Source organism: Camellia sinensis, chromosome 12 (genome assembly GCF_055761805.1).
Source record: "Camellia sinensis isolate YWXY chromosome 12, ASM5576180v1, whole genome shotgun sequence".
NCBI lineage: Eukaryota > Viridiplantae > Streptophyta > Magnoliopsida > Ericales > Theaceae > Camellia > Camellia sinensis.
In genome coordinates, this window is record NC_138972.1 from 160,908,824 (window position 1) to 160,921,052 (window position 12,229).

Here is a 12,229-nt window from a genome sequence, read left to right on the forward strand (position 1 = left end):
TGCACGCATTTCGAGACACTTCATTTTCTGCCATCGGCATCTTATGTGAGTGCGGCTGAGGCTCACTCATGTTAGTATAAGTCCATATCATGTTTTCATGTCATTCGCATCGTTTTAGCATCGTCTCGGTTTGCGTGCCAGTGTGTACGCATTTTGAGGCACTTCATTTTCTGCCATCGGCATCTTATGTGAGTGTGGCTGAGGCTCTCTCATGTTAGTATAAGTCCATGTTGCATTTTCCATGTCATTCGCATCGCTTTTGCATCGCCTCGATTTGCGTGCCCGTGTGTACGCATTTCGAGGCACCTCATTTTCTGCCATCGGCATCTTATGTGAGTGTGGCTGAGGCTCTCTCATGTTGGTATAAGCCCATTTGTCATTTCCATATCATTTCATCATATTCTGTCATTGTCTCGGTTTGCGTGCCCGCGTGCACGTATTTCGAGACACATATCATCGCCTCGATTTGCGTGCCCGCGTGCACGTATTTCGAGACACATATCATCGCCTCGGTTTGCGTGCCCGCGTGCACGTATTTCGAGACACATATCATCGCCTCGATTTGCGTGCCCGCGTGCACGTATTTCGAGGTACCTCATTTTCAGTGCATTCTGTCATTTTCTCGGTTTGCGTGCCCGTGTGCACGCATTTCGAGACATCTCATTTTCATAGCATTGTATATGTTAGGATTGCATCTTAGTTGCATTTCACGCATATCATGCATATTGCATCGTGTCCGGAATATGAGTTAGCCCGGGCACGGGAAACGAGGTATGTTTCGTACTCCGAGTGACGGAATGTGTCTCAATTCCCCAGTCACCGACACTCCGGATTATCCATGATGGAGTTAGGTTTTAGCTGTAGTTTCATGTGCATTCATCCTATATTGAGTTGTGCATTTCGACTCCTCTGCCATCATGCCTCGGTATGCGTGATTGGTGGCACGAGGATCGAGACATGCATATATTTGTGCAAATACATTGCTATGCCCCTTTCTTGCTCTCTGTTGCAGCAAAATCAGGAATCAGCAACTTTCCGGGACTTGGCACGCTTTTCAAAAAAATAACAGGTGTAAACAGAGGCTAATTGGGGCATCCCGGTGGATTTCCGCGCAAGACAGTCCGGACATGCATCATCCACCAGAAGCAAGGCAGTCCCTGGCTTGCACGCCAGTTTATTTGCTTTCTAGTTAATTCATTAATTAATTAGAATTCTGTAATATTTTGGACTGTAATATTCTTTTATTTTGGGGACTGTAATATTTGGACTGTATTATTTATTCGGACCCTCTGCGCGAGGGCACAACTGTAATAAGTGTGCGTGAGTGTGATGTATGTCTTCCAACCCCACGTCTTTCTCCCTTTTATTTATCCGCTTACGATGGTTAGATTAGGGCATATTTAAATTAGCATACAGTATGACAGCATGTTTGCATTCATTCATTTGTATTGCATGCACCGGGCTCGGCGCATCATACTAACTGCACCGTACTTTCAATTCCAAGTTGAATACATGGTAGTTATAGCATTCCATATGCCATCTTAGAATAACCGAGCCTGCTATAGTTGCATTTTGCATGTGTTGCATTAGGCATTTCTGTACACTTAGGATCATGCATGATTTCTAATATAGTTTCTATTTTGGCTTGGAGTACTCGGTGAGTTTTATGCTTTAGCATCCTTGCATGCGTGTGAGTGAATGCCATGATAGCATGCTTACCATGAGGCTATGTGCTTATATGATATAACTGCCTGAATGCCTGTGGGTGAAGGTCGGGTGGTTTAAATTGGAACAAATCATTGACTGTGAGTTTTAAGCCCACTAGATAGTGGCAAAATCACATTTTTCTAAGTCCACCCGAGGGTGGCAAATCCACGTCTTAGCCTACTTGCGAGTAGCATCATCAAACCATTTTCAAATAAACAAGCATGAAATGTTTTGTTCCAATTCGGGTGACCCGGTCTATACTTATATGTTGTGCGCATCACATAGTAACCTAGGCTAATAACCGGTATAAGAACTCACAATGTTTTCAAAAATTGATATCATGGTTAGTAGAGGCCGGTCTATGACCGGGCGAGCGAGGGTGCTCACGAAGTGACCTTCCCCAATCGTACCCAAGTTCCCGAGCCGAGGCAACTTTGGTGATGACGGACACGTGGCCTTTTGGCACCGAGTCAGGGTTTCCTAAATTTCCCAAAATAAAATATTTAGGTGGCGACTCTGTATCTGGAAAAGTAGTCCATGTTTGGCACTTCTTTCAAAAATCTGTTTTCTCAAAACGATTTGCCGGATTTGGACTCTTTGGTTCAGACTTAGAACCGTGACTGCAAAAGTCGAGTCCGAGCTGTAGCGAGGTCCCCCCCGCGGGCTTGTTACAGAGATGAGACATACCTGTATGTTATGAGATCTCCTCCTTTTATAGACGGGGGTGGGCCGAATAAGCCCAATAGTTAGGCCCTTGGCAGGCCTTGTTTGGGTTAGCCCAGTAAGTTGATATATGTTTTTTTCTGGCTTCCACAATTGCCCCAAAACTTTCATTGTCTTTGGTAGAGGGAATGAGAGTTTTTATTGCCGAGTTATGCTGTTCAAATAGATGTTAGGTCCTTTGACAAAGAATACATTTGATAAATGAATAACATAAATGAATGAATGGCTGGATGAATGCATGTATGAATGAATGTATGTACAAATATATGTATATAGAGGAGAGACGTGAGTTAAAGCCCAATGAGTAATACTATCTCTATAATGATGGGCCACGGTATTATAACCCCTGGGTAAGGGTGTAGGTCGCGGTATTATAACCCCGAGCAAGGGTATAATGTATTGTCAAGTGCAAAGATTGCTTCCAAATATGGACTTTCGTGCCGAGCTAAAAATATTTCTATATGCCGAGCACGGAAATGATTGCCTGAACCAAATAAGACAGATTAAATAAGGTAGATATATCAACCAAAAAATGGACCACGGTATTATTACCCCCGAGTGAGGGTGTAGACCACGGTATTCTAACCTCCGGGCGTAGGTATAGGCCGCGGTATTCTGACCTCCGGGCGTAGGTATAGGCCACAGTATTCTAACCTCCGGGTGTAGGTATAGGCCGCAGTATTCTAACCCCCAGGCATGGGTGTAGGCCTTTGCTAATCGGCGCTCTGTGCCGAGTGCGAAGATTTCGCTATACTCGGAAACTTTTGCTGATTTTAAGTGGCAACTAAGTGTCAATATGGCAGGGACTTTGAATAATGTATCCTGTACCGAATAAGGTGGACGTGTTAATCACCAATAACATTGCTCCGCTTGTATGGAATTACCAAGTAGATATTGGGCCAACTATTTAATTGTCGAGTTGCTCGTTTTGAGTTTAGTCCAAGGTAGACTTGCCCCATTGCTTTCGAATGCCAAGTGTTAGTCAGAAGGGATGTAGATTCCCATTGCCCTATGTTGCAGGGAAGATTCGGCTTTGGTAAAATGACGGCGCGCAATAATATGCAAACTGCCGACTACCAAGTGTGTAATGTATTGCCCCAAAGTAGGCGCTTGCTTGAAGCTGTGTGAAAAAGAGCGGGATTTTGTAACTCAAGTAAACGTCGTTGCAATATTTGTACCAAGTTGGTCGAGTATGCATGCATATCAAAGGTGTTGAGATGATAATCGGCTGATGTGCCCCAAATTGGAAAGCGAAAAATTGACTGATGTCCCAGTAGGCAAATGTTTTGCCAAATAATGTTGTTAGGCGAATAAAGTTGATGCACGGCCGAATAATGATCATGCATAATGTTGAATTAATAATGGTCGAATAATCTTGCCGGGTAAAGTTGATGCACTGCTGAGTAACTAGTGTCAAAACATTGGTGTCCATTTACACTTGGGTCGGCGATTGTGCCGATCGTTTGGCCAGCGATTTTTCTTAGCTTCACGGTGTGTCGTCATTCCTTCGGAGTTAGATTTGCTAAGAACTTGGTTGCCAATTTAGTGAAGTTGAGCTTCTTGTCCAACGTATATTTGCCCCATTGCTTTTGAATAAGAGTTGTTATTCGGAAGGAATAAAATCGACTTGGGACAAAATTTCCGAGTAGGACGATAATGATTTGAAACAGATTCCGTGCCACTGTTCGGTGCCGTGGCGAAATCAGAATGAAGCCGAGACAGAGTAGGGTGCTTGGTGATATCGGAATCAGATCTACAATTTACTTGTATTTTTATTTATTTTTTTATTTCATATAATTTTTTTTTTTGCGAGCTGAAATTGCATATTCTGACCATACGGATGGACCCGAAATGCGTCAAATAGCTGGAAAGGACTATGGGATCGCTATGATCAGACTCCTGATGGCATAATTGTAGCCAAAATAGAGTTGATGGCTCAAAGCGGTAGAGACTGGTGCTCTGCGATTCACTGGGTAATTGCTCTTATATTGCAAAAAAAATAAAAGGAAATTAGTGTGACTAGCAAGAATTGAACCTGTGCACTTATGATAAAAGATTAACACTGAACCACTCTGCCATGACATGCCTTGTGCCCATATTTTGTTCATTAAATATTTGAACTGGATTGTTTGGCTATTATGAGATGTAACTTAGCCGCAACCCACTAAATAATTTGTTATGTTGGCCAACTCCTGGTTGTCTTCTCCAGCAACGATAGATGATTTTCTGGGCAAACTTCTACTAGCTCGTACGGCTTCATTTTACCTCCGATTATGATGCGGTTTGTTGCATTGGACTCGTCTCAATAAGTACTTCACGCTGGTATAACCACTAGTTGATTTTGACAGCTTCTTGAATTTCAGTTTTCGGCACATGTGATCCGTTTCGCAACTTTCGGCGGGCTTTGGTTACTTTTGGTTCCTCAGGTTGGTGGGTTTGGACTCTTTGAGCCGATGTGAATCCTGTGGTAGGTTCAGATGTGGATTTCGGCAAGCCGAGATGCTAGTTTCATGCCGAGATAGTAGTGCCGAGTTTTGGAAAGCGAATTGTGCCAATTCAGGTGGCAGCCGAATGATTTGCATGTGAGCACTTTCAAGAAGTGTTGCCGAATAAGAAATGTGATTGAGCAATCTTGCTAAGATATGTTAGCCGAATAAGCAATGTCGCGGTGTAATGTTTTCGAAGACTTGCCGAATAAGTTGCCGAAGCCGAGATAATATGCAGAGAATTAATAGTTGATAAGATGCCGAATGATATGCCAAATTTGTGGAGTTTGATAAGCAATGTTGCCGAATAATAAATGTTTTAGTGTAATTTTTGCCGAATAACTTGCCGAGGAATGTTGTCAATCCGTGTAGCAGTGGGTTAATTTAAACACCTGTGTTGGCAATACCTTGATTTCCACGGCCATCCTCTTGGTACTTGTCGAGCTTGACCCAATTGTTGGTGCCGATCAATACTCCTCTTGGCTTGCCGAGGTGCTGGTGCTATACTAAGGAGCAGCGCCAAGCTTCGTGGTCAGTTTAGGAAGTGCCGAACGTGCTGTTTATGAGGCCAATAATAGAGCTTTCAAACCTTTAAATACAAACTCCAAAAATTAGTTAGGCAAAAAGGAATGCCGAAGAGAGTGAATCAGTCAAATGCAACATGTTCTCATAATCTCAAGAAGTAAATTACTTAAAGTAAATTGAACCAAGGAGAAGGAAAGCAACTACTAGGCCAACACACTAGCCAAATAGTCCGAATGTATATTAATAGCTGTAACCTTAACCAAGAACATAAATTACTATAATAACTCATGAAATTTTTCTAGAGAGAGAGAATGAAGACCCAGCCAGGATTTAATCACAATATGCAGCTCCAGAGCCAAACAAGTCCGGCAAGCTATGTATGATATCTTTTACATACACATAACAATGCAAGTCAATATTAATATTTATGCAAATAGTTATTATCTTACAACAAATATTATTTTCATGCACATGATCAACAAGTTCTGAAAAACATTTGTGCGAGTTCAAGAAGTTAGTATCTATTCGGCATGAACTGGGCCAATGGCGACGCCGAATACGGAATACTGCCGAATAATATGAGGCGTATAGATGGCCTCAGTGTGTCCAATTTTTATTCTTATATTATTATTATATTTATACATATATAAATATATATATATATATATATTTATATTTTTATGGCATTAACCTGAGCCGTATAGACTGGCTCGTATTCTCACAGTCTATGGAATAAAAAAAAATAAATTACCTGTGAGTGCGAAGATTACGCTAACAGCCGGGACGATTATCGAAGCAACATAAAAATATATAAAGCTTCCAATAATGAGACAATTCCTAAATAAAGAAACAATTACAGGCGTGGACTTGGCAGAGCCACCCTTTGTACAATGCCGAAATGAAACTCCCATAAACAAAAGTCTGAAACCCAGTTTTAGAGAGAGAAAGTGAAAATGCTCTGCTTTGATTTTGTTCTTGTTGCTTTTAGCAGGCAAAAATTGATATGCAAAGAACAACCCACCAATATACGCTTGCTTACATCACAGATATATATAATATTATATGTACGTAGATCTGCATATTGCAAATCAAGTTGAATCAAAATAAAAATGAGACCCAGCCGTGGGCCGTATTACTTGGGATTGATTTTGCTTTTGTAGAAAGTGCACTAACCTCAAAGCAACCCATATATGTTTACTTACAGCAGTATGTTTGTTGTGTTTTTCGTTGATCCCATTCAGTCGTTCCCACAGACGGTGCCAATTGTGAGACCATGAAATATCCTCTCACATGGATGTTGTAGAGATCCAACGAAGAGAAGAGCTTCACCCCTGTAGATCTGCAAAGATGAACATAGTCGGTGCCACCCAACCGGGGTTGCCGGCCGGGGACTCTTCGATGATGAAGTTAGTCATTTCATCAAGAAATAGTCAGTTTATATATTTGAAGGGGTGTGTGTTTTTTTGTAGAGAGAGATGAGACATACCTGTATGTTATGAGGTCTCCTCCTTTTATAGACGGGGGTGGGCCGAATAAGCCCAATAGTTGGACCCTTGCCAGGCCTTGTTTGGGTTAGCCCAATAAGTTGATATACATTTTTTACAAATATTGTACTTTTTAGATACACCTTTCTTAGATGTATATAAAAAGTACAATATTTGTAAAAAAAAAATTAAACATTAATAAATATATAATAATATGAAAAATGTATTGAATTCTTGTATTTTTTTATATTTTTGGTATTTAGTAAATTTTCTAAAGATTTTTTTCACAAATATTATATTTTTTAAGTATATTTATGTTAGGTATATTTAAAAATTAAAAAAAAATATTTAGAATATTAAAAAAAAATTGGTAAAAATAAAAAAAAATACCAAAATTTTTTTTTTAATTTTTAAAAAAATGAATCTTAAAAATTTAAACCAAATAAGTTGATTATTTTTTTTTTTTGAAATATCATGCTTATGAATTTCCTAGGTTTAATGGTTTCGTGCGAGGTGTGGCGTAGTTTTCACACTTGTTTGTTGATTGATGGGTTTTGAATTCACATTAATTGCATGATGGTAACTGTTTTTTAATTTGATTTCCGTATCCCCTTCTTTTCTTTTCTTTTCTTTTCTTTTCTTTTCTTTCACCAATCTCTACATTTTTATAGTTGTAACAATTTTTGGGCGCTAGTTGCTCTTTTTTCTTTTTTCTTTTTTTGAAAAAATTAGTCTAACATCTATCTCTAACTTTTAGTAATGTGAGAGGTTTAAAATATATATATTTTTTGGTAACCTAAGGTCCCTCACTCATACCTATGTATCATACCATCTCTCTCTCTCTCTGTCTCTCTCTCTCTATATATATATATATATATACATATACCAAATCTCTATTCCTCTCTTTCTTCCGTCTCTGTATTCTCTCTCTCTCTCTATATATATATATATATAAATCTGCAAATCTTTGATTAAGGCTTTCACTCATTCTCTCTCTCTCTCTATACATATATATATATATATATAAGAAGGATTGTTTGTGCTTGGAAACGTAAGAAACTAGGTATGGCAGTGGATGATATCTCTGCTATATGTCTCTTCTTCTACAATTCATCCTCAAGCTTCCATAGTTGTCTGCATGTGTATATTCTTTCTTGACTCTAGTGTGCTTAAAAATGAATATAGAATTGAATGACAAATATATTGGTGACTATGTCCCTGTTTTCTGTACGGACGATATATATTTGTAAGATACATATTTGCATCACTTGTTGAATTACTTCCATTATAGAGGGAAGTGTTAGGAATTGACCATCCCTAAACAAATCACACACACAAGAATACAAGGATTTACGTGGTTCACCCCAGAATAGGGCTACATCCACGGCTGCTGTTGTTTTCACTATGATCAGAAAAAATACAACTCTCTCTTAACCTAAAAGAGAGGCCCCCTCATTTATTTATAAGTATAGAATTAGGATAACACAGAAGCAACATGGGTATTACGAAAGTACCCAAAAAATTACAGTAGAAGGGAAGTAAACCCCTCAAACCCCTCATTAGACCTAGTGTTTGAGTGAACAGTAGGGTTAAGTGAATAGTACTTATCAGGGTCCACCGACCCAGCAATCTCCCACTTGGAACCTGATAACACAAGCTTTTCATCATCTTCATTACATAGAGGAACGCCACAATAACTCAATCTTCCTTCATCAATCTTGAAGGCCAACTAAAGTTGCACACAACTTCAGTTTGTCAATGGTGACTGTCTTGGTTAACACATCTACTGAATTCTTACTGCCTTGGATCTTCTCAAGAGACAAGACTCTATCATCTACAAGTGAATGAATGAAATGGTATTGCAGCTGAATGTGTTTCGTCCTAGAATGAAAAGTCGGATTCTTTGTAAGATGAATAGCACCCTGACTGTTACTATGCAAAATACTCATCTCTTACGTCTTACCCAACTTTGCTAGGAAATTTTGTAACCAAGCCATCTCCTTCCCAGCTTCAATAATAGCAACATACTCAACCTCTGTTGTAGAAAGGGTCACAATCTTCTGTAACTATGAAATCCAACTCACTGCTATACCACTCAATGTGTAAACATAACCAGTAGTATTTTTTCTATTATCCATATCACCAGCCAAGTCTGCATCAACAGAACTATGTAACCTGATGCCAGTTCGTCTAAAACAAAGTGTCATATCTGTAGTATCACTCAAGTATCTAAGGATCCACCCCACTGCCTCTCAATGTTGCTGGCCTGGATCACTCATGTACCTACTAATCACTCTCACTACATGTGCAATGTCTAGTCTAGTACAAACCATAGCATACATTATGCTATTGATAGTTGAAGTATATGGAATACGTTCTATGTAAGCCTGCTCTTCTTCGGTCTTTAGAGACTACTCTTTGGTAAGTCTAAATTTGCTAGCCAATAAAGTGCTCACTAGTTTTGCACCATCCATGCTAAACGTCTAGAGAACTTTCTTGACATACTCAGCCTATGATAACTTCAAAGTACCATTTGCCTTGTCCCTATGAATCCTCATACCAAGGATTTTGTTTGCAACTCCAAGATCCTTCATCTCAAATTGGTTGGACAAAAGTTTCTTCAATCTTTTTATCTCTTCAATGCTAGATCCTGCGATAAGCATATCATTAACGTATAAGAGCAAAATAATATAACTTTTGTCAAACCTCTTGAAATAACAGCAATAATCTGCTTGACATCTTGTAAAACCGTTGCTACACATAAACCCATCAAACTTCTTGTACCACTACCTTGGGGCTTGTTTCAAACCATAAAAGCTTTTTCGAAGTTTGCACACAAACTTCTCTTTGCCACATGCCAAAAAACCTTGTGATTGTTTCATGTAAATTTCCTCCTCCAAATCACCATGGAGAAAAGTTGTCTTCACATCCATCTGCTCAAGATGCAAATCTTCAGCAGTTACAATTCCCAACACCAATCTGATAGTGGTCAACTTCACAACTGGAGAGAAAATTTTAGTGTAGTCAACCTCTTCCTTTGCTGAAATCCCTTTGTAACCAATCTAGCCTTGTAGCGTTTACTCCCATCATGTTCCTGTTTGACCTTGTAAACCCATCTATTGTGCAAAGCTTTCTTACCCACCGGTAATTTAGTCAACTCCCATGTCTGGTTTGCCATGAGTGAATCCATTTCATCTTGCATAGCTAACTCCCACTTAATTGAATCATCAACCTACAAAGCCTCATCATAGCTTTCAAGTTCACCCTCATCAGACAACAACAAATACTATAAAGATGGAGACCAACGATGTGTAGGTTTAGACTCTCTTTTTGACTGTCTCAACTTAGGAGTATGAATATGTGCTCAGTTTGTGAAATAAGATTTTTAGGATTATTCTGAATCCTACTATTCAAATCACTGTCACTAATCTCCTCTAACTCAACATGCTCATGACAAGTAATAGATTCAGATTCAGATTCAGATGCAGACTTATCCCTATCTTTATACATTACTTTCTCATTAAATATGACATCTCTACTTCTGATTATTTTTTGATTTTTATCATCGCAAAACCAATAACCAAATTAATCAATGCCATACCCAATAAAAGTACATTTAATAGATTTTGGATCAAGTTTACTTCTATCAGCAGAATCTATATGCACATATGAAACACAGCCAAATACCTTCAAAAAAAGAAAATTTACCTTTTTACCACTCCAAGCTTCTTCTGGTAACTCTCCATCCAATGGAACAAATAGACCGTAGTTAATCAAATATATTGCAATGTTAACTGCATCTGCCCAAAACATCTTTGGTAATCCGGCATGTATCCTCATACTTCTAGCACGTTCATTCAAAGTTCTAGTCATGCGTTCTACAACGCCATTCTATTAAGGTGTCTTTCGAATAGTCTTTTTCATTCTAATTCCACTTTCCGCACAATATTTCTTGAACTCGTTGTCCTCATATTCCCCTCTATTATCTGATCTTAAGCACTTAATTGTTAGACCTGTTTCAGACTCCACCAAGGCTTTCCACTTCTTAAAAGTAATATAAACTTTAGATTTATGTTTTAGAAAATAAACTCATACCTTTCTCGTTGAGTCATTGATAAAAGTAACATAGTGTGATGATCCTCCAAGAGATGAAACTGGTGGAGGTCCCCACACATATATATAAACCAACTCTAACTTTTCTAACTTTGGTTTCTTGCCATCTTTTGAAAAACTGACCCTCTTTTGTTTGTCGAAGATGCAATCCTCACAAAAGTCAATGTCCACCAATTTTAAATCTGACAGTTTCCCCTTAGATGCAAGTACCTTCATCCCTTTTCGACTCATATACCCAAGCCTTTGGTGCCACAAATTTGAGTCTTCCTTCTTACCAGCAACTACTACTGCAAAGGGTGCCCTTTTTTTTTACCATAAGCAACAACCATGGCTCTTTTGGTGATTTTCCACAAACCACCCATGAAGGTTACAACATGACCTTCATCATCAAGTTGTCCAACAGAAATCAAGTTTCTTTTCAAACCAGGCACATGTCTAACATTCTGTATCTTCCAAACAGATCCGTTTGGCAACCTGATTGTCACGTCTCCTTTACCCACAATTTTTAAAGGTTCATCATCAGCCAGATAAACCTTCCCGAAATCACCACCAACGTAATTGTCCATGATTTCCCTCTGTGAAGTAGAATGGAATAATGCTCTAGAATCTAAAATCCAAGATTCAAGAGGGCTGTCAATACTCAAGATCAAAGCATCATAAATCTCCTCTGCTGCAGCATTAGCAGACTTCTTATTTTGATTACCTTTGTTCTTATTCAATGTCAGGCAAGCTCCTTTTGGATGTCCCTTCTTTCCACAGTTCCGGCATCTCCGTCCCTATCCAGTTCTTGACTTGCTTTTGTGTTTGGATTTTGATCTGTTGCGATTCAGGTTTTTTCCTACTGATCTTCCTCTGGCTTCTGTACTCAGGACAGAACCTGATGTTTTCCCTAATTCCCTCCTGCTAATTTCTTCACTCAGAATTAAATCTTGAATATCATTGTAATTCAACTTTTCTTTCCCGAAGAATTACTCACTGTCGTTACAATACCATTCCAACTTTCTGGAAAACTAGATAGAAGAATCAAAGTCCTAACCTCATCATCAAATTCAATAGATATAGAACTCAATTGTGTTACCACAATATTGAATTCGTTCAGATGCTCAGCCATCGAGATTAAACAGTCTTCTCCTTCATTATGTTAAATGCAATGTTACGAGACAACATTAGCCAAATAACATCTAGCGATTG